Raw genomic sequence first — 19,783 nt, forward strand, 5'->3', positions numbered from 1 at the left:
TGAGCGTGGGAGAAACTCTGCAGAGAAGGAGGTGAGAAGAGAAACTGACTGGCCAGCAACAGGAGAGTAAATCAGGGAAAGGTTACAGTGGGACAGAAGGATGATGGGGCAAAATACTGCTTGGCTGTATGAAGGTGAGTCTAATTCACCAGCACATCCACATGAAGGCCAGAAAGTGAGGACAGGGGACTGAGGAACAGTCTTCATTCTCTCTTCACTTGAAGGAAGAATCAAGCTAACGCTCAACTACCAAGCAGCATCATTCCAGCAAGCAGACCAACAGCTCCAATATCAGAGGGCCTCAGCCCTCCCACAGACACACAGCCAGATGCCACAGTCTATTACAGCCCATCCATATGCAAGTGTTCCACTCAAACCTCAGTATTAAGGACGGAGGTGGGCACCAGACCCTTACCCACTGCTGGCTGTGGTGGAGCACCTTGCTGTAACACAGGCACGAAGCATGACAAGCTGTGCTGCAGCTCAGGCTGCATAGCACTGCTGGTCTCCCAGAGGCACACCAGCTAGGACAAGAGCTGCACAAACAGCACCAAGCACTGCAGCCAGCCCGCTGACAGCTCAAACAAACAGACTGCACAGTGCTGCTGCTAACGTAGCAGAAGCATGTCTTAGTTTGCATTTCTTCCATTCCTTTCAACCAGCATGACGTTCAACAAGTTCAGGTCCTTGTTGTCTTTCTTTGCTGCTATTTAACACCTTTCAGATGCTTGCTACGTACCTCCTATCCATCTTACTTAGGGCCCATTCTGGCTGTTTTCTTAACAGATGTCAACATCTGGATATTAATGTCATACAACAAATGTCGTACAGGAAGTTTATTATCACAACTTTATTTCACTCCGTCAGTGCACACTGTTTCTCCTGAATTTGCCACAGATCTGCAATCAAAATAAGCTCGTGGTGACCAACAAATCCCAGGCTGTACCCCTGTCAGTTTGTGGCAGTCTCATAGTGGAAGACCACACACTGGGACTGAGTTATTCCCTCAGCTTGTACAAACAGAACAAAATACAGATTTTGATTCTTTCTTCAGTCCTTCCAGTGTCATAGTGTCACCTATATTTTAAGTTAATCCATAATATAGTTGTGCAGTACCCAGAAAAAAGGCACAGTGCAATTTTAAACTACAGGTTAGTGACTCGTGACATCCACCATTCCTCCTCTCTCCCCATCGACGCAGACCTCAAAACACATTAGAGAGATTGTACTGCAGTGTCAGCTATCACCCTACGCCTTAATCAACTGTCGAGTTCAAAAAGTAAATAGAACTGTATGATCAACAACAAAAACATCAGGCCAAATCATAAGGAACATCCAAGAAAATTTACTAAGACTGACAGTAGGAAACTTGAAACTCATCCCTGATTCTAAGAGGAAGCAGAGGAGACCTAAGGGGAAAGTTAAAGCGTCTTCTGAGTTCTGCAAACCAGAAGATGCAAAGGAAAAGTGTTTGCTCACTTGTCTGTCTTTGGCCTTTACACCAGCCTTGGAGAAGTACTGCCCACAGAGGAGTTGGTAATGTGGCCAGAGCAGCTGGTGAGGATGCAGGCAGGGAGAACACAAAGCAGAGAAACACAGAGTCCAGGATGGATTAGTCCCTCATCTGTAATAAAGCAGGACGGGGTGGCACCATTTCATTTTTTTGTTTTTTGACACTGCCAAACAACTGAAGTTCTGAGTAATCTCCATACCTATTAATGACACGGTTTGGGAGTTTGTTCATTAAAACTGGATGCTCAAATTTTAAGACATTAGCATGAAATTAAAGTCTTGTAGTAACTAAGAGATGATGTTCATGATATCCATACTGTAGTGTTTTACTTGCATAAGTATTGGTAGAACAATCACTACTGGTACATCTGCAGCAAAATATTTTACTGAGGAGTTCAATTTTAATCAAAAGGAAATTTGCATCCCTTGCTGATGGAAGAAAATAGCACTGATCAAATCTATGGTACTTCAGCACAGTCTGAAGTGATAGGCAATGCTGCCCAAGCAGAGGCATCCTTAAGGCAGTGCTGCTAAGCCTGAAGAGGAAAGTGATCAGAGAACGGTAAAATGGAACTTATTTTTGTCTTAAAAATGAGAAAAAAATCACCCAAGTGGCAGCAAATATACAAACAGATAGTATGTAATTGTGTTAGTATTTGAATTCTGTACTTCAAGCTACCTTTGATCAACTTGATTAACATGCCTCTCTAAAAATCTTATAGCTGATGCACTTCATGAACACAATTAAAGCAGGTTAATCTGCTCTAAATTGTACATTTCATAAGATTACTGTTCCTCTGATTAATTTTACAAAAAAACATGTGCAACTATGTACAAATGCATTTTTGTCAATGATAAAATAAACCCCTGAGAGAACTACCAGTAACTGGCCAAGAGACATCACTGTGAACATCTAATAAATCAGCACGCCGTATGATGCAATATTCTGTGATCTCATACAACAAATACTACACTTCTTGTTCAAGTACAAGAAAAAAAGAATCCAGTTGTCAGCTCATACCACCTGACTGGTTAAAATCCAATTCTTCTGGTATTACTATCTACACGAAAACTGCCAGACAGTCAAAGTAACTGCAGTTGGTCCACAAACCTTCCTCTACTAAAACTGGTGATGAGATATAAATCACATTCAATGGCATGGTTTGACACAGTCAAATTTCAGAGACACTGGGTCTGAAAGGGACCCACTTGGGCCCCAATCTGAGGGAAGGCTCACCTTGACCTCCCCAGGACAGCCGTGAGCAGACTGATGTCCCTTCACCCCACAAATCCCCCTGCCTGGTGCTGTAGCTAAGCGCTGCTGAACTCAGGTACCCTCTGGAAGCACTGCAAGGCAGTAATTAGCGTGAGGCTTGTAATGCATTCCCCAGCCAGAAACACGGGTTGCTGTGGTCACTGGAGTCAAAGAGTGTGAAAAGGGGCTGGGGGGGGAGGGATGGGGATAAAGAAAAACAGGTAACAGCAGGGAAAACACGGCGATATCCTATTTAAGTATCAAACATTAAGATAATTACCATTATCAACTGAACTGTCAAATAAGTATTACAGGAAAATAGTGATTTAAAAAAAAAATAAATTCCCATTAAAATATATCATTGCACTGGAGAGGATTAATGATGCACAGGAGATACCTCTGACACAAATGTGTATTTCCTAAATCGCGTTAGGCTTTGTTTTGATTTTTAGAGAAATGATGCATTTAACATCCTGTCTGCAGACGATACTATTTTAAAATGCAACCACAACAGCAATCTAAACCCTTCTTTTATTTTCTGGGAAACTCTGTGCACCGCTCCCCTTAAGCTTACCGGTAACTGCGAACTGTTAACATGCCTTAGTGTGGTTTCAGCATTCCGAGGCAAGGCTAAGCAGCAGTCAGAAAACAATGATATCCCCAGGCCCACACTGTAGTTTCTCAAGCAGAGATTAAGCACGGTATTCTGCTCAACAAGCTCATCACTGTTAAGTAACTCATCAGAAAATAAAGAGGGAATTATCAAATGGGAATTGCCAAGTAATTAGTTCTCTGAAGCAGATGACATACAACTGTTAAAGGGAGGGGCTTCCCTGTTAGTCATATGTCAGAGTAGAGCCTACTAATCTGTAAATAAAAATGCATTTCATATGATTAGCGCGATGGGTTTTTAACCACTAGCGGTACATGAAGAATTAATTTGCAACTTTTTGTGCTGTAATAAGCCAGCGAGATTTTCTCCCTTTGCATACAATGAGTTTTCCAACACTGCAGATCGCCTGCTGTCAGACTGCCTGGGGACAGACGGCCATGAAGACAGGCTGCTACCAGGGAGGGGACGTGCTCAAGGGCTAAGGAGGAGGGTAAGTGCATTTACTATCATAGTAACCGGAAAAGGCACTCCCTGCTCAGCTGCTCCACGTGATACTGACAAGGACGGCACCAATGAGAAAACGCTCCCTGGCAGACAAATTCAGAAGGATTAAGACTGCTGTCTGTACTTAGCCTTCTCCGTTAAAGCCTGACTTTCTTCAAGTAGCTCATCTCACAGAAATGTTCAATTTGCAAAACCTGAAGGGCCTTCATGCATGGCTACCTGACAAACAAAAATGTGGTAATGCTCACAACCACATTCCTGTACAAACAAGAAACACTTAAACTTTTCTGCTTTTTATAGACTGAAGAGTGAGTCAGTAAACCCCTAAATCAGGCTTTCGGCTAGTCCCAAACAGAACTGATCATTGCTAACTCACCAACAACTAAAGAAGTAATTACCGAACATACCGAGGGTAAGTGGAGGAAGGCATGTATGATGCTGAGGCCTGTACAGAACTACAGATCAGGGACGGCAGTCACAGCATTTTGACCCTCAGCACATGCTCTGTTTCTGTCTAATATTTGCTCCATCAGTCAAAACATCACGCTATAAAGTAATGCTAGCACAGGACAGATCTCCACAGCATACCACAGAAGGTGAATCAAACCTCAGGCGGTGGCTTATATCACGTTACCAATGAGAGCCTAGCGCTTCCACCTAGACAAGTCACTGCAGCCAGCTCTGTTTATACTTCAGACAGTGTTACAAAACCTCCAGTCAATCTGACATCGGGCTACAGCAGCATCTGCTGAGGAAACAGCAGAGCAAAATGAGGGCAGGGCACCACAGGGCTGATGGGGTAGGGCTGGGGAGGTGGCCAGGCCTCATCTCCAACATCTGACACTGCATTCACGTCTCTTCATTTAATTTATCAAAAAGTTATTCACTCAGCCACAAAACAAACAATTAAAAAAAATTAAAATGATTTCTAATTACTCTCCAATTATACCTAGTTCACATCTTCATTTCATTTGTGCTGTTAATGTGCTCACAGTCTCCACCGCTGCCTTCTTTTAGCCCTACAGCCATTGCAGGCCTTGATAAACAGTGTAAGAGGGAGGAAATAAAATCAGCTGTGATAAAGGAACACCGATATGGCAATCAAAAAATTGCCTTTGGACACACTAATATTGAGACAGATTACCTCTTTTACATTCAGTAAATAATATTTTAAGAGGACAGACTGCTGTTCATTTACAGAGAGCGGCAGCCGAAAGCCTGTGCAAAGCACAGCTTAGGCCTTCTGTGAAAAATAAACCTTAACAGGTAGTGTGCAGATATACTTATGGAAAATTCAGCAAAAAAAATTTACAAACAGGCTGTGGCTGCAAATTCAACCCGATACTACAACATGATTAATAAATATCAAGTGACTCAACAGTGAAAAAGATTGAAAAGAACACTATAGTTATTCAAACATCCAGTGCCTCATGCAAAACCCTCTCGACACAACTGCTTAAAAGAAAGCATTGAGTCATTTGCCTGCGTGGAAGGAGGGAGAGCGAGTTCTGAACAAATAACAATAACTCAACATTTTTTAACTCAGGCTAAAATTAACTAAAGTCAGGAATCAGGAGGAAAAAAAAAAAAGAAAGCCATATCTCAACACATGTAATTTTATTTTCACTAATCCCAGTGCCCTCATTCAGCTCTGCAGGCTCTGCAGGAAAGCTGCTCGAAGCAGAGCGGCAGGCACGCCTCAAGCGTACGCACCGCAGCGGCTTCACTCCTTGCAGCCACACGCCTCCTTCTGTGAGTACAAACGCACGTGGGGGGACACCAGGGCTGAAGCAAAGTCTCTGAGCTCTGATACTGGAGGTACCCGGTGAAATAAGCATGCCGGATGTTCCATCCCTCGGACAGAACTCGTCTGCGTCTGCGCAGAACAGAGCAGGGCTGCTGATACTTCACCCCCCCACCAAAAAAAATGTGAGTGCTGGAAAAGATGCTGGGTCTGAGCATGCAGTGCTCGATCTCAATTCATGAAACCTATTTGTGGCTGCTCACTGTGCTGCTCTGGGTCATGTTTGTTTCACGTGTTACTACTTTTGAGTTCCCTTCTGTTAAATCAAGCGCTTGTAAGAGATAACGCTTGTCAGCAGGCAGTCGCTATCTCAGTAACTTTTTCTTTACTCATACAGTAGGACTGATTTTGATCGATCCCTAGAGAAAATAAGCACTAACTAACAAGGCCAATAGAGGAACCCACGCTTGGCGACTGAGACAGCACGTCCAAAAAAAGGAGCTGAAAAAGATCTGATCTGAAGTCCAGAAGACAACGCTGCATTTCAAACTGCACTGATACAGAAAAAAAGCAGCACAGTCCTCCCTTCCTCTCACACTGTAACTGAGACAACTGCAGCAGACTTAACTAGGTTATTTCTTCTTTAATCCAAACTGTTGCCAACACGTAACATACTTTTTCTCATGCCATCGCAGGAAGTGCCAGATGCTAAAATATTCTAAGTGACTTAGAGATACACCGCGGGTAACTCACACGGAGTTTTGGATTCAACCAATACACTTTAAATCGTTTCTTCTAGTTAAGAGATAGAAAGCTGTCCTGTAGCAATTGTCTCTGCAAATAAATACAACTTCATAAAACCTGTGCCAGTTCTGAAAAAAATGAAAGATTTTGTGGAAACGTTGCTGTCATAACAGAGAGCTCCCTTCTATTTTCTATTTGATCTCCCGAGCCCACAGCAACTACCCAGTCAGTTCTGTCCCAAAAGTGAAAGATGAAATGTGTCAGTGCACAGGCACTTGGGCTGGCTGTTCACCCAAAAAAACTCCTATTGCTCTGAAGGAGCATAGTGCTATCAGTCCACCCCCACTACTCCAGCTCATTTGTAAACCCTAAGAGGCATGTCTTTACATGTAACTGCTTGCTCAGACAATTTCCCTTTACAGCACAGCACCCTACCCCACAACCATAATAAAATGTAAATTACGTGCCACACACCTCTCCGACGTGCTGTATATATTAAAAAGTTATTCTGCAACAGAAGCTTTCTGGTCAACCCCTCATATGTAGAATGCTATAGTAATGGAGTTTTCTGGCTGCATAAAGGGGAAAAAAAAGCACCTTAACTTCTGCAAGTAATTGCTACATTTAATTTTCTTTTATTTAGAGATGTCAAATTTTTGTTATGACTTTTTGTCTTTTCTTTTTTTTCCCCCCAAAAAAAGTATTAGTAGCACTGCCAATCTCAAGCACTCAAAAATCATGAAATAGGTCCAGAAAAATCAAGCTGGCTTAATGACAATCAGATTAAAGAAATAAAAATTTACATTCTGTTTATTGGCAGTACGATTGTTGAGCCCTTAGACTTGGTTCTTTCAAGGTATTCCCCCCAGCCACACAGGAAAGAGAAGTGAGGAAGAGGAGAGGGAGCTGAGTGTGCTACTCCATCCTGTCTGATTCCAGAACTTTGGGGAAAAAAGTCAGAAGAACTGAAAACACTCCTGAAACTGGAGTAAAAGACACTCGAGCACATCACTAGTGACCAGCTATCCTGGGAAGTATCCTCACACCAGGCAAAGTTAAGTGCTTGAGAGGAAATTGGGATACGGAAAAGTCAAACGAGCTGCACGGAACAAGAACTGCTAAAAATGTTCACAAAAGCACGGGGAGGATTTATATAATTATACTTGTGGTATTAACCAACAAAAGATCAAAGACTGTAAAACTTTTCCATTCGTGCTACAATCTTTTAGTAACTGCATATACTCTGACCTGAGGTGAACATAAAACCACTCATCTGGAACGCACTGTCCTGTCAGTCACCCAACTGAGTCACCAGAGCTAATGGAATTTCTGTGATGAGTTTCTCCAGGACCTCTACTGCCAGGCTCGGGAAGTACAGACATTTTGGAGGTAGGTAACAGCACGGACTCCATTCAGGTGCCCGTGCTGACCAGAACCCTCTGCAGACAGCGCATGCTTGTTAGACAAAAGAAAAGGCAGCACTTTCTCACCTTACTGACAGCGCATCTCTGTACGGCGAAGATGATGGTGAAGGTGGTCACTGTCCTGCAGGGGTCAACAATAAATTCACAGCTTGTATTGCTTGCCCGTCTGGCTCGGCCTGCGGCGTGACTGGCGATCCCAAAGTTGAGGAGGTGGGAGCCAAAATAAAACAAAGCAAAAACACAGGTAAGACTCAAATGGCAGCTCCCTAAGGCACCCTAATGAAGCCTGAGCGATTGCTTTGCTATTATTCAAGCACAAATAAATTGTACATTCAGTCTCACAGACAGCACACATACAGCACAGAATGTAGCCCACTTATTCCAACAGAGCACTCTTTTCCTAAATGTGATCTTGACGAGGTGAAGAACCATAAGGGAGTCGAGCTGATTTCAGTGCCAGCAGAACCGGCTTGTGTTCTATCTGAGGAGGGGCACAACTCAGAATACTGCTGCAACTGCTGACATTGGGTGAATGCAGTCAGCCAGGGGAACGTGGCGTTACCTTGTCCTTAACCGCAGCACATTAGAGCCAGTGCACAGCGCTGCAAATGCTCAAACAATGTAAACAACAGCCAATGCTACCAGCATGATTCTTTTTCTTCTATTTCTGAATTTTTCTTCTGTAAAAATACTGTGAGCAACAGCACTGACATTCTGCTGACATCACATATTCAACAAAATACTTTTTTTTTTCCCCCCCCACTTGGAATCTCACCAAATATTTTTATCACTCTTGGGACAATAAAAGGATTTAGTGGGACCGTTTCTCCCTCACTCAGAAGCACTTTTGTTGTTTCAGTTTATGAGCACGCTGACTCGTCCCTATTTATGGAAGGATTTACACACATACTTAACTCCAGATAGGTTCTTTAATCAATCCTCATCCAGCAAAACCCTCGCTGGGACATGTACTAAAGCAACTTTGCAGACTGGGACCAATACACGCACACAGATTTGCATGTGTTTCAGAGCCATCTCAGACTACAGCTTTTAGGGAAAAACAGAAAGCATCCAGCATTACCCTCTCAGTGTTTGCAGGGGGATCAAAAAGGAATTACAGTCGTAGGTCCAGTTTCTGCCTTTCTACAAAAGTCAGGAGACTGCAAATTTTCTTTCACTTAGAAGCATCCATCATCAATCAGCTAAGCCAAAACTGTGTAAAAAAACTTCAGCTCATAAAAAATGCAAACCACCGAACAAGATGCACGTATGACATCAGATTCCAAAATGCTGTGCCTCTGCCCGAGTAAAACCAAATGAGATCAGGATTTCTGGCTTGCAAGCTCAGGCTGAGCAAAGCATACAACTTCTTACGGAGTACTCACTGGAATACAGCACGTCGTTTCAGCGAACTGCAGCATTTACCTGTGCCAAGCCTGTCAGACTGCTGCCTCTTCAGCTAATTGTGTTGGTATTTGTTACAGCAGTCAGTACCGTACCTCTGAGGAGACCTACAGCTCCATCTGCCACTCGAGCCGTGCAGAGCGCCCAGACCGTACCTGCAGTCCCCACCCAGTCTAGTGTGCCCACCAGGGAGCCCTACCACCCAGCCCTGCACCCAGCCAGCGCTGCAGCCCCTCCACAATTCTGACACGCGTTTCCTTTAAGCCCCACTGCAGTTCTTCATCGCATTTCCCCTCAATTAGCACACCACAGCAAAAGCCAGCGCTGCATGAGCAATGACAACGACAGTCCTCGCTGCCCTGTACTCAGACGTGCTGCTGAACTTCAGCACGGGGAGAATCAGGCCTTCGTTTTGCTCTGCTAGGCACGGCACTGAGACCATTACTTTCACATCCTAATGTTTAAATCAGCAGTTGCTTTTCAGGTGAGCACATTTAACGTCTATCTTCTTAATTAAGACGAAACTAGGCCACTGGATCTATTACATAAAAATAAAAATTTTGGTGAAGTGAAATTCCAGGCCTCTTGTAAATGTCTCTTAAAACAAGACCGGTTCCTTCAGCCTCTCTAAGTAAATCAGACCAGGCCAGGGAGAAGAGCTGCGCCTTGTACTTGCAGGAAGTCTCTTTAACTACACACAAACGGCCTTTTCGAAGTAACTGTTGTGCAGTGCTCTGTCACACGGGTGAACTGCCTCTCCATGGAGCACGTCACCAGCAGCACCGGGCAAGCAGCAGCAGTTCGACAGCAGCCGTGCTGTAAATCTCACTTTCTGCTACCATTCCTCTCCACGTGCTGCCCTCCTTCCAGCCCCCTCGGCACGCAGAGGAAGGACGTTCCCCTCCAAAGGCAGGCAGCCCGGGCACAGAGAGCCGGTCAGCACGGCCCACGGGCTGCCTGGGAGCTCCGGTGCTGCACCGTGCCGGCAACTTCTCACCACCGAGATGTGAAACGCTCCGGGGCTGCGCTCTGTAGCAGCGTGGATGCACGTGCGGTTAGCAATGGGAGTAATTCACCGCTCCTGCACGTGGCTAACGCGGCTCCTCCAGGGGGCAAAACTCCCACGGTGCTTTTTGCCGTAGAAAGATATTGGGAAAACGATGGCTGCAGGCAGCGGATCAGCGCCTGAGCTCTGCTACTCTGCTCTGTGCCTGGCCGGGGTCCAACAAGCTGAGCTACCCCAGATACACATCGTGTGCGCGGCTCACAAGCAGCCCCTGGAGCCGCTCCAGGCCCACGGCATTAGGATCGAGCACCAGATTGGGCGCCTGAGTGCGGGCAGCGGGGGGGAAGGCCGGCATGAGATCCTCAGTTCAGCGCTCCTGGAGGGCGGCACGCAGCGCGGGGCTGCACTGCGTGCTCTGTCACGGCGTTACGCTGTCTGGGGCGGAAAGTTTCCCACTCTATTACTCTGCTGTATTTCAACGAGCACGAATGCAAAATAAAATAAATCAGAGTACCAGCAACGAGTTGTTTGCCGATAAGAAAATCTTTATATCGTACGCCCCTCGGGTTTTTTAACCGAGGGAGAAGGAAGCCAGCCGTCCCCCAACACACAGCTCCTTGCTCGGGCACGCAGCACCGGGTATTCCCACCGTCACAGCTCGGCGCGGGACGGCCTCGCGGCCTACAGCGACCGGGCAGGGAGAGGGGAGCAGTGGCAAAGTTTTCGCGAGCCCGCAGCCCCCCGAGCGCCGCCGCCCCTTCCTCCTGCGGTCCGCACACGGCACGGGGGCGACCGGGCGCACGGCGCGCGCACACCTGAGCGGCCGGGGCCGTCCGTTGCCATGGCAGCGCGCTCTCATCGGAGCGGTAGAGCGGTGCCAGGCGGGTTCCGGCGACGAGGGGCTGCGAGAAGAGCCCGGGACCGCGCGGGGGAAGGGGCGGAGGCGCGGCGCGGCGATCCCGCTGCGGAAGGGCTCGAAAGCGAAATTAAAAGCCCTCGGCGTGCCGCCGCACGGACGCGCAGCCCCGCGGCGCTCTGCCCCGCGCACGGAGGGGCTCCCGGCACGGCACGTCCCCCCGCCCGGCTCGGCACGGCTGCCCGCGGAGCGCCTGCTGTGCGGCCAACGGCGCCCAAACAGCCGCGGCTCCCCGCGCCGCACGGCGCATTATATAACGGCTTCCGACTTGTTTGCTCCTCCGTTAGCGCTCGGCGGTAATTCCTCCTCTGCCGCCGCTCCGTCACGTTATTATCGCTATCACAGCGGGCGCTGACGTTTCCCAGCGCCTTTAATTCAGACTTCGGTACCCCCAGGAATCGCGCTCGCGGATCGCGGCCCTACCGGGGCTTGGGGAGGGAGGGGGGGAATATCGAACAACACCGACCCGACCCCGAGCTCCGGTCGGCGCCGGGGCCGAACGGCGGTGCCCCGCGGCCCTCCCACCCGCGCTCCCCCGGCGGCAGTACCGGGCGTTGTCCGCGGGCGGCCTGGGCCCCGGGAGCGGCGGCGCGGGGTGGCCGCCGGGCACGGCCCCGTCCCAGCGCCGCCTCCTCCTCCGCCGCCCGCTCGCTTCATTCACCCTTAGCGGCCGCCCAGCCCCTACTACATGCGCCGTGCGGCCCGGCCCGGCCGCGGCCCCCCCGCTCCCACACACACACATACACACACACACACACACAGGGGCCGTGTCAGCACCCCGTCACACACCGCACCGCCACACACACACACACACACGGCTACAAACACGCCCCGCAAAATGTCCACCGCGGCCACCGGCACCCTGCCGGCGGGGTGAGGAAGAAGGGAGGAGGAGAAGCGGGAGGGCCGTACGAGCCCCGGGCCCAGGCCGCTGCCCTCGGCCATGTCGTGGCCCCCGCCCGGGCCGGGCCCTGAGGCTGGGCCGCAGCGCTGCCCCCCGCACGCACACACACACACACACACATACATACATACATACGTACACACATATATACACACGAACACAGCCGCCCCCGGTCCCGTGTTTTTCCAGCCGGGAACCACGGGTGGCTCCGCAACCCAAACAAGGGGAAAAGCCGGGGGAGGAGGAGGAGGAGGAGCGGGGGGGCAGAAAGCAGAGGAGGAAGAAAAAGGCACTTACTGTAAAGTGTCAGTGGAGGTGGGGCTGGCGGGGGGGTCGGACCCAGACTCGCGCACCGCCGTCCTCCCGGGGCGGGGGTCTGTGTGTGTGTGTGTGTAAATATGTCTGTGTAAATATATGTGTGTGTGTGTGTGTATGTGTATGTGTATGTGGGCTCCTTCCCCCGCGGGTACACGCTGCGGGCTGCTCCGGCGCTGTAGTAGAAATGATGTCTGCGGTACAGCGCTCGCTGCCGCTCCGCTCTCCAGTATGTAAATGTGTAATAGAAGCCAAATATGGAGCAGTTGGCTGCCTCTGCAACAGCTCAAGGATCCTACTTCACGCGAAAGCGCGGGGGGGGGGGGGTGGAAGGGGGGGGGAGCGGGGAGGAGGAGGAGGAGGAGGAGGAGGAGGAGGAGGAGGAGGCAAGGCAGCACTCTGGCAGGCGGCCAAGAGAGCCACACAGATTATTGCATACGCGCAGCACCGCCGGGGCCGGCGGCCTTAACCCTTTGGGGGCCGCCCGTGGCCGAGCCGCCTTCCTCCCCCCTCTGCGCTCCCCCCGCCCGGCCGCTCCTCGCCCCGACGCCCCGCTGCGCCGGGAGCCGCACCGGCGGGCACCGGGAGCGGCGCGCTGCCGAGCGGCGAGAGGAGAGCGGGGCGGCCGTGCGGGATGCGGGAGCGCCGGCCGAGGCCGGGCTGTCGCTAAGGGAGGAAATAAACGCGCGCCAGGGAGCCGGGGACGGCTCGGAGGCAGCGCCGTGAGAGTCAGGGGAGGGTGATTTTATTTAAGATGCCATATTGCGTTTTGCCGTGGAGAGCTGTGAAGCTTTGTAGAACAGGAGCCCGCATCCCACTCCCGTTTTCTGAATTAGTTTTATTTTTCCGGATCCTTGGCGTATGCTCGAGTCGCTTTGTAGAGAGTACCTTCCACTTCATTCAGACCAAAGAGGCTCTGACTCATTCCGTCGCCGCACTACGAGGCAGGCAGGGCTGCACCACGCATGTTTGGGTACTCGCTCCCGCTGCGCTCCTCGCACACGCTCCGGCAGGATTCTCGCTCGTTTCTCCCGGCTGCGCGCAGACCACTGCCCGCCTCTCCCAGAATAAATGAATGGGAGGAACACAGCCACAGGACAGCGTCTGCTCTGCTTGCTGGCAACCCGACTGCCGCACAGGGAACCGCTCGCTCTGCTTTGGCATCAGGAAGGGAGGCACGGCGCCGAGAAAGCCTCTCCCCATCCCAAAGTCACCGCACGAAATGCTGCATAAACCCCCAAGGCTGGGTCTCACCCCAGAAGGGCTCCGAGAGCGCCCTGCTCGCTCCCCGTGTTGTGGCTGCCCAGAGCAGGCTGTTGGCTGAGCCTCTTCCAATCCGCCCCCAGCACAGCTGTGAGCTCCAAGCAGATGTCTCTAGTGCAGATGTGTCATGTGTGTGTCCACAGGTAGTACCACCATGTTTTAGCATTGGAACGAGCATTAGTCTGGATGCGAAAGACCCTAGAGCTCTGTCGGTATGCAGCTCAGCAAAGCAGAGTCCCTTCTATGAATGACTGTACTCATCCTCCGTATTTCCTAGAGAATGTGCTAATCTGCACAGCTCTTGACTGAGAGCTGGTGCTGTCATATAGACTGGCTTTATGAGCATAAGGATATTTTAACAATGCAACTTCTACCTCTCCAGATCAGGTTCGCTACATAACCCAAAGTGATTGCCTGTTTCAGAGCGCTCTGGGGACAACAGCAGGCCCGTATGTCTGGACGAACGTGCCACTCAGCAATGAGATGGTGCATCTATGGCCATGTGGCAGACAGCAAAAATATCCTCACCCAGCTAATGCAAGGTTCATTGATTTAATGAAGGAACCATGGGAGAGAAGCAGAGGCTGGAGACAGCTGGAAATCAAGTGAAGGCCCCACAGAAGCTGCCACCCCATCCTCTGCATTCTGTTCTGCAGACGCGGCATTCTCCCTCTTGCCACCTTTTTTATTCCAGTTGTACTCCTGTTACCTCAGGAGAAAGGAATCTTTCCTTCTCAAACCTTCACCTTGCCAAGAGGTGTGGCACACGCCGTGGAAGAGAAGCCACATTCATGCTGAAGCAAGCTTTGGGCAACTTTCCCTTCTGCGGCAGGCTGTGTAAAGAGGCTTGTGTGTTCCTCCATCCTGTGGCCATGGTGTTTGCCGCAGGACCCACACTTTTTGCTATGAACCAGCCTCTGGCTTTTAAATCTTTGTCCATGTTTCTGCTTCAAAGTTGGAAGAGCGTACGTCAGTTGTAAACCAAAGCAGTATTTTTTCCCAGCAAGGCAGTCTCTGCCCATGTCCTGGGGAAGTGCCGTAACTGCAGGCAACCACATCAGGTTCACAAACTCACCTTCGTTTTGATGGTGGTTACATAACAGAGATAAGGGGACGGTGCCTTTGCTGGCATTGCCTGGTATGCAGGATGCGCTTCCACATCACAAGATGCCATTATGCCTCTGCAGTTCCTCTTTTGAGGACCTATGGCAGGGCTCAAAGCATTCCCCCAGCAGCGAGCAGCACACAGCATGGTGGGGGCACCGAGGGTGGGAAGCAGCACCTGAGCAAGGTCTCATGTGCTGCCACGGCCAGGACAAAGGTCCCTCATTGTCTATCAAGGCAGTGCAGTCTATTGACCCAGACGTGCAGAACTGTGCCAGAGGTGAAAGTCATTTGTTTCAGAAAATAGACACAATTGCAGACCAGGACAGTTCTGACATTGAGAATGGAGAGAGGCACTGTGGCAGTGCAGTACGTGCAGATCAGGGCTCCAGCACCACGGTGTGAGTTGGACACAGGAACCCACTGGAGCAGTGCTTCCTGCCAGTAGCATGCTGAAACTGGTCAGACTCCCAGTTGAACACATTCTTGACCAAAAGACAGTCATCAGTTTGACGTGCAGGAGGCACGTTGTCTAGGAGAAACTGTCTTTCAGTCACTGATGTCGCGCCATCAACATGCATGCTTTATGTAATCAGTATCTGTAAAAAATAGGAAAATAAGAGGTAACATAAGTTGGATTTATTTATTTTTTTTTTTTAACATCCACATTCAGGGAAATCCAGTGATTGACGACGCACTGCATGTGAACAGTGATTTTACAATTATCGATCATTACAGCCTAAGACTTCAATTTGTCATAAAATGACATTGTTGGTCTCATTACAGCCTCTAGTGGACAGTAGTAATCCACCTCACAGACCTGTCATACAATCTGCTCAGATGACAAGTGTTATTCCATGGCAAGAAGGATTTTCCAATAGTCAAAAGTTTGCTGGCATTTCTCTGAAGGTCCCTTGCTTTATGCTTCAGGTATCAGTGCTGGCTCATAAATAAACAGAGAACTTTGCTCTCGATTTCAATCTCAGACAGCTTTCATAAAAAAAACTAAATTAATCTCAAATGTTTTTATAACAGAAAATATTGGTTGTCATGTTTTTGGCTTAAGTATGATGTTTTTATTCCAACTCAGGATCTGCAGACTGTCCAATCCACCTCCTCTCTATTTATAGCCTGCTTGCATTCAGATAATTTTTGCAAATGCAGTTATTTTCATTGTTATTTCAGACATAGGCAGCTGATTTAAGGTATTTTAACAGCTTTAACGAATGAGAAACTGTAATTTGGATTACAGCTGGCTAATTAAGGTATGCTTTCCTCTGGGAAGTTAAACATGTACACGACCTGAACAATAACATATTTAGAATGTATTCTTTAACTTGAAGTGCCACTTGTGTGAACACAATAACGTATGACTAACATCTTTATTTTTCATGTATTCGCCTAGAAATGAGTGTATCCCTGTCAGAACAGGGAGGTTGATGACTGTCTCCAAAACTCTTAGCTGGGATTGTTTTCAGATGGAAGGAAATGAGAGTGGAGAACAAATGCTGTCTCTTTAAAGCCACAATTATCTCATACAAATTAACATTTAGTGAAGCCACAGCCAAGTACTCATGAAGACTAAGCAAGTATGTAGTACTACACTTTCTCAAAGAGAAAACTCTATGGTTTAAAATGGTGAGGTCAGAAAACTCTCTGGTCTAAAATGCTGAGGTCCTTTGCAAGTGAATTCAAAGGAAAGGCTGCCATTGATTTCTTTACTGCACCTGTGTATGGCCTGCAGGGTCACTGAACAAAACATTTTTGTCATATCTTATCAGATAGATAATGGGATATCAAGGTAAAAAATGTGTACCTCATCACTGTCTTGTTTTTTAAAAAGAAGCAGTCAAGTTCCCCTTTAAAATAACAATAGCTTCAATAGCTATAAAATGAAAATATCTCCTTCAGTGTAGATGTGACACACGATGCTTTTCTGTTTGGTTGGTATTGTTTGTTTTTTAAATAGAGAAAGCAATTCATTAAGGGAACAAAAACTGATGACTCCTCTGAAGTCTTAAAATTGAGACAGATTTCATCTTTTGAATATGTTGTCAGTTAGTTGTCATTGAGGCACAAGGAAAAGCAGCTAAGCTACCAGTAGTGGCCCTGGGATGGACCACAGCCAAACCTAGCCCTAAATGCTGTTCCAGCAGTGACCAGTGGAAAATAAAAATGCTAAGTGCTTCTCTAGAGGTGCTCAATTGGTCTAGGCACGCTCGAGTAAGAACCACCACGGGTTGTTAAGTGCTTTGCAGCCTACGGTGTCAAGATGTCAGAGGCCTCTGTCCACATCCTGGTCTTCTGACACTGCCCTTAAGCCTGCAGGTGGTGTGAGCAAAGGGGTCAGGCAGGAGCAGAAGCTCAGCTGCTGTCTCCCTCCTAGAAGCGATCACTTCATATTGGGGTCAAAGTCCACCAGCAGGGAACAGAGGGAAGGCTCCATCGCATGGAAAATTCTTGGCTTCCAGGACCATCAAGGCAGTGTTGTTAATGAGGATTAACATTCAACCAAAAGGAAGGCAAAGAAGTAATGAGAATTCACTGGCCACTTTCTCGGAAAGGGCTCTCTGCTTCTGGCACAGAGAAGCCAGAGTCCACTCGAGTTGCCCCTTTAAACCATACCTGGTACAGAGACTTATCTGGGAGTTCCCTTGCCAGTTTTTTCTCTGTTACGGGCGTTATGGTCTAGACAGATTAGATTAGCATCTATCATGTAAACACTTTGGATTGGGAAATAACTCTTGTCCTTTCTTAAAGTGTTTTTCCTGCATATAAGGCAGTGTGGTTTCTAAAGCCTGTTACAGGCTCGCTCATCAATAATATTCATATTTTGGTAAGTGGAGTGAGTGCTCATGGGAGGAGAAGGGGCTACAATGAGCTGTTTACCTGTTTGAACAGACTTAGGAATTGAAAACATGGATTTTTGACAATTCAGTACTTTAACAGCCACAAGTGAGCTTTTCTGGTCTATTGAAGAAATCCGTTCTACCTGGATCAGCAACCTAACAAATTTGCAGAACTAATATGCTTAATCCTGCTGCCAAGGCTTCACACTTTGTCCACATGCTAAAAATCTTTATGACATCTTTTGTTGAGAAAAGTGCACCATATGAATAACAGCTATTTTTTCTCCCCACATTGTCTCTACCTCTCCACAAAATAGGACACAAGGGCCTTGGCCCCAAAGCTTTCATGCATATTCAGAACTGAAGTTTACAAAATTCAGCCAATATTGGCACATCTGGGCTCCTGCCTTGGTTTCAAGAAAGAGATAAGTATAAGTTGCTTTATGTCCAATACTAGAGTTATTTTGCACCTATCTATTCACAGTAATGTTAAAGGAAAGTCAATCACTAACATTGTAGTAACCTAAAGCACAGTCAACGATAGTCCTGCAATATATGTATCTTGTACACGGAAGAGAATGTGTTATATTTTCTTTTTTGTTGTTGCTGTTTTCAAAAGGTATTGCGTGCCACAAATCTGCGGCCACTTTGAGCACATTAATGAAGACTTAGAACAGTGCATAAACATCAAACAAAAATTTAAGTGGGATGAATAAGGGATGAAGCAATTGCAGTACCCTCTAAGACTTAATCCATAGTCACAATCAATAGAAAAATTTTCAGGCAGAGAAGGAGTGCAGACATGACAGAACAGTCAATTGCTTGCAGGGTAGGAAGTCCTCAGCTTGCAAGCCTTTGACCAACAAGGTAGGTAAGCATAGTAAACATTTACCTTGTATCCAATTACAAGTTGAAGTGGTGTTTTTCTAGTTTCTTCTGCTAGGCGCTGGGGATGTGGTGTCCTAAGGAACTCCAAAACTCTGTAATTTAAAAAAATGTCCTGAGAAAAGTGACAAGTCATCAGTGGTTAAATTAGAATTATTTCAGCATATGTAGATTTGTTCAAAACTAGACCAGCACTGCTTTGACTTCTTACTATACGAAGGCAGCACCTCGCCCTCAGAGATCTTCTAGATTCTCATGTTCTTTCTGTACCCTTCAGCAGAGGCTTTCCTATAATAATTGTTCCCATCTTGGATAAAATGTCTTATTATGTCTCTCTCTTTCTCTCTTCCTACTTTTTCCACTGAAGAGTTTCCATTTGCACCTGTCTTTGTAACTTGCATCGGCTCTCATATTGTCCTCATATGATATCATTTATTTATTTGTACATAATGTAGTGATAGATACCTATTCAAAGTTCTGGAAGTCTATTAGCACATAGCAATTACAAGAAAAAAAACACAGCATTGTGAAAACAGTCTTCTCAACAGGAATTTAGCAAGGCATCCCAGTACATCAGGAACACTTGCTCAGAGCACATCTTCAGCCTTCTCTCAATGTGTGTGTCTTTTGCCACGAGGCTTCTCCCATAATAATAAAATCCAAGCCCTTGTGAGCTGTACTTCCTACCATCGGGATTGTTCTGTCCTGGGGTTGAGAATAGCTAAAAGAGTGGACTGGGCACCTGGGGGCAGGACCATCTCATCACAAGCTATTCCCATGCCAGAGATACCAGTTCTTAAATGGTTCCTCGCTATAGATTTACAGCTCATACCCTCATTTTCTTTGTGCAAAAGGACATAATGGCCATACAGTGGCCATAAGACAATAGTGGTCATAAGCAGATGCTTTAGAAGGCAAGGGCAGCCACATACTACTTCTTCCACATATTCCCCAGCCTTCTGCTATTTTCAGCTCAAGGATATCTCAAGTGGGATGTGGTTTCTGCCTCAACCTTGACAAATTTATCTTTCAAGACTTGTGCAGTCTCCCCATGAGCACATGTAAACTTTATGCATTCACATCATACTATGTTGCATTGCACAGGTTTGTTTCTGCTACGTTCAATGCTCCTGGATCTTGCACTGAGTCAGAGAAGCCAATCTTTAACCACACCCTCCATGCTACCCAGACATCTCTCTTACTCCCCTTTAGTTGTCCTTCCAAGTTGGGAAGGCCTAGTCTATGCTGTTGTTACACAAACCACTTTATTTGAAGACTTCTCCATCTCGGTCTTAGTCTTGTCACACCTTCATTGCCTCTGTTCTTCTGCCTGTCAAATAG

The 19,783-nt window shown here is 47.5% G+C and overlaps 1 protein-coding gene across 9 annotated transcripts in view; it reads right to left on the reverse strand.

The window, feature by feature from the left end:
• Nucleotides 1-12,676, reverse strand: part of ATXN1 (ataxin 1) — a 204,613-nt gene extending 191,937 nt beyond the window's left edge. For 7 of the 9 annotated variants that reach the window (XM_085220170.1, XM_085220164.1, XM_085220166.1 and 4 more), the window contains exons 1-2: nucleotides 12,324-12,676; nucleotides 7,863-7,983 (exon numbers count right to left, since the gene is read on the reverse strand). The gene's annotated coding sequence lies outside the window, so the exon portion shown is untranslated. Of the gene's footprint in view, nucleotides 1-7,862; nucleotides 7,984-11,670; nucleotides 12,271-12,323 lie in introns of those variants that run through there. The other 2 variants (XM_085220171.1, XM_085220172.1) reach the window with 1 other exon arrangement.
• Between the last annotated feature and the right edge of the window lie 7,107 nt (nucleotides 12,677-19,783).

This window comes from Meleagris gallopavo, chromosome 3 (assembly GCF_905368555.1).
Source record: "Meleagris gallopavo chromosome 3, MGAL_WU_HG_1.1, whole genome shotgun sequence".
NCBI classification, from domain to species: domain Eukaryota; kingdom Metazoa; phylum Chordata; class Aves; order Galliformes; family Phasianidae; genus Meleagris; species Meleagris gallopavo.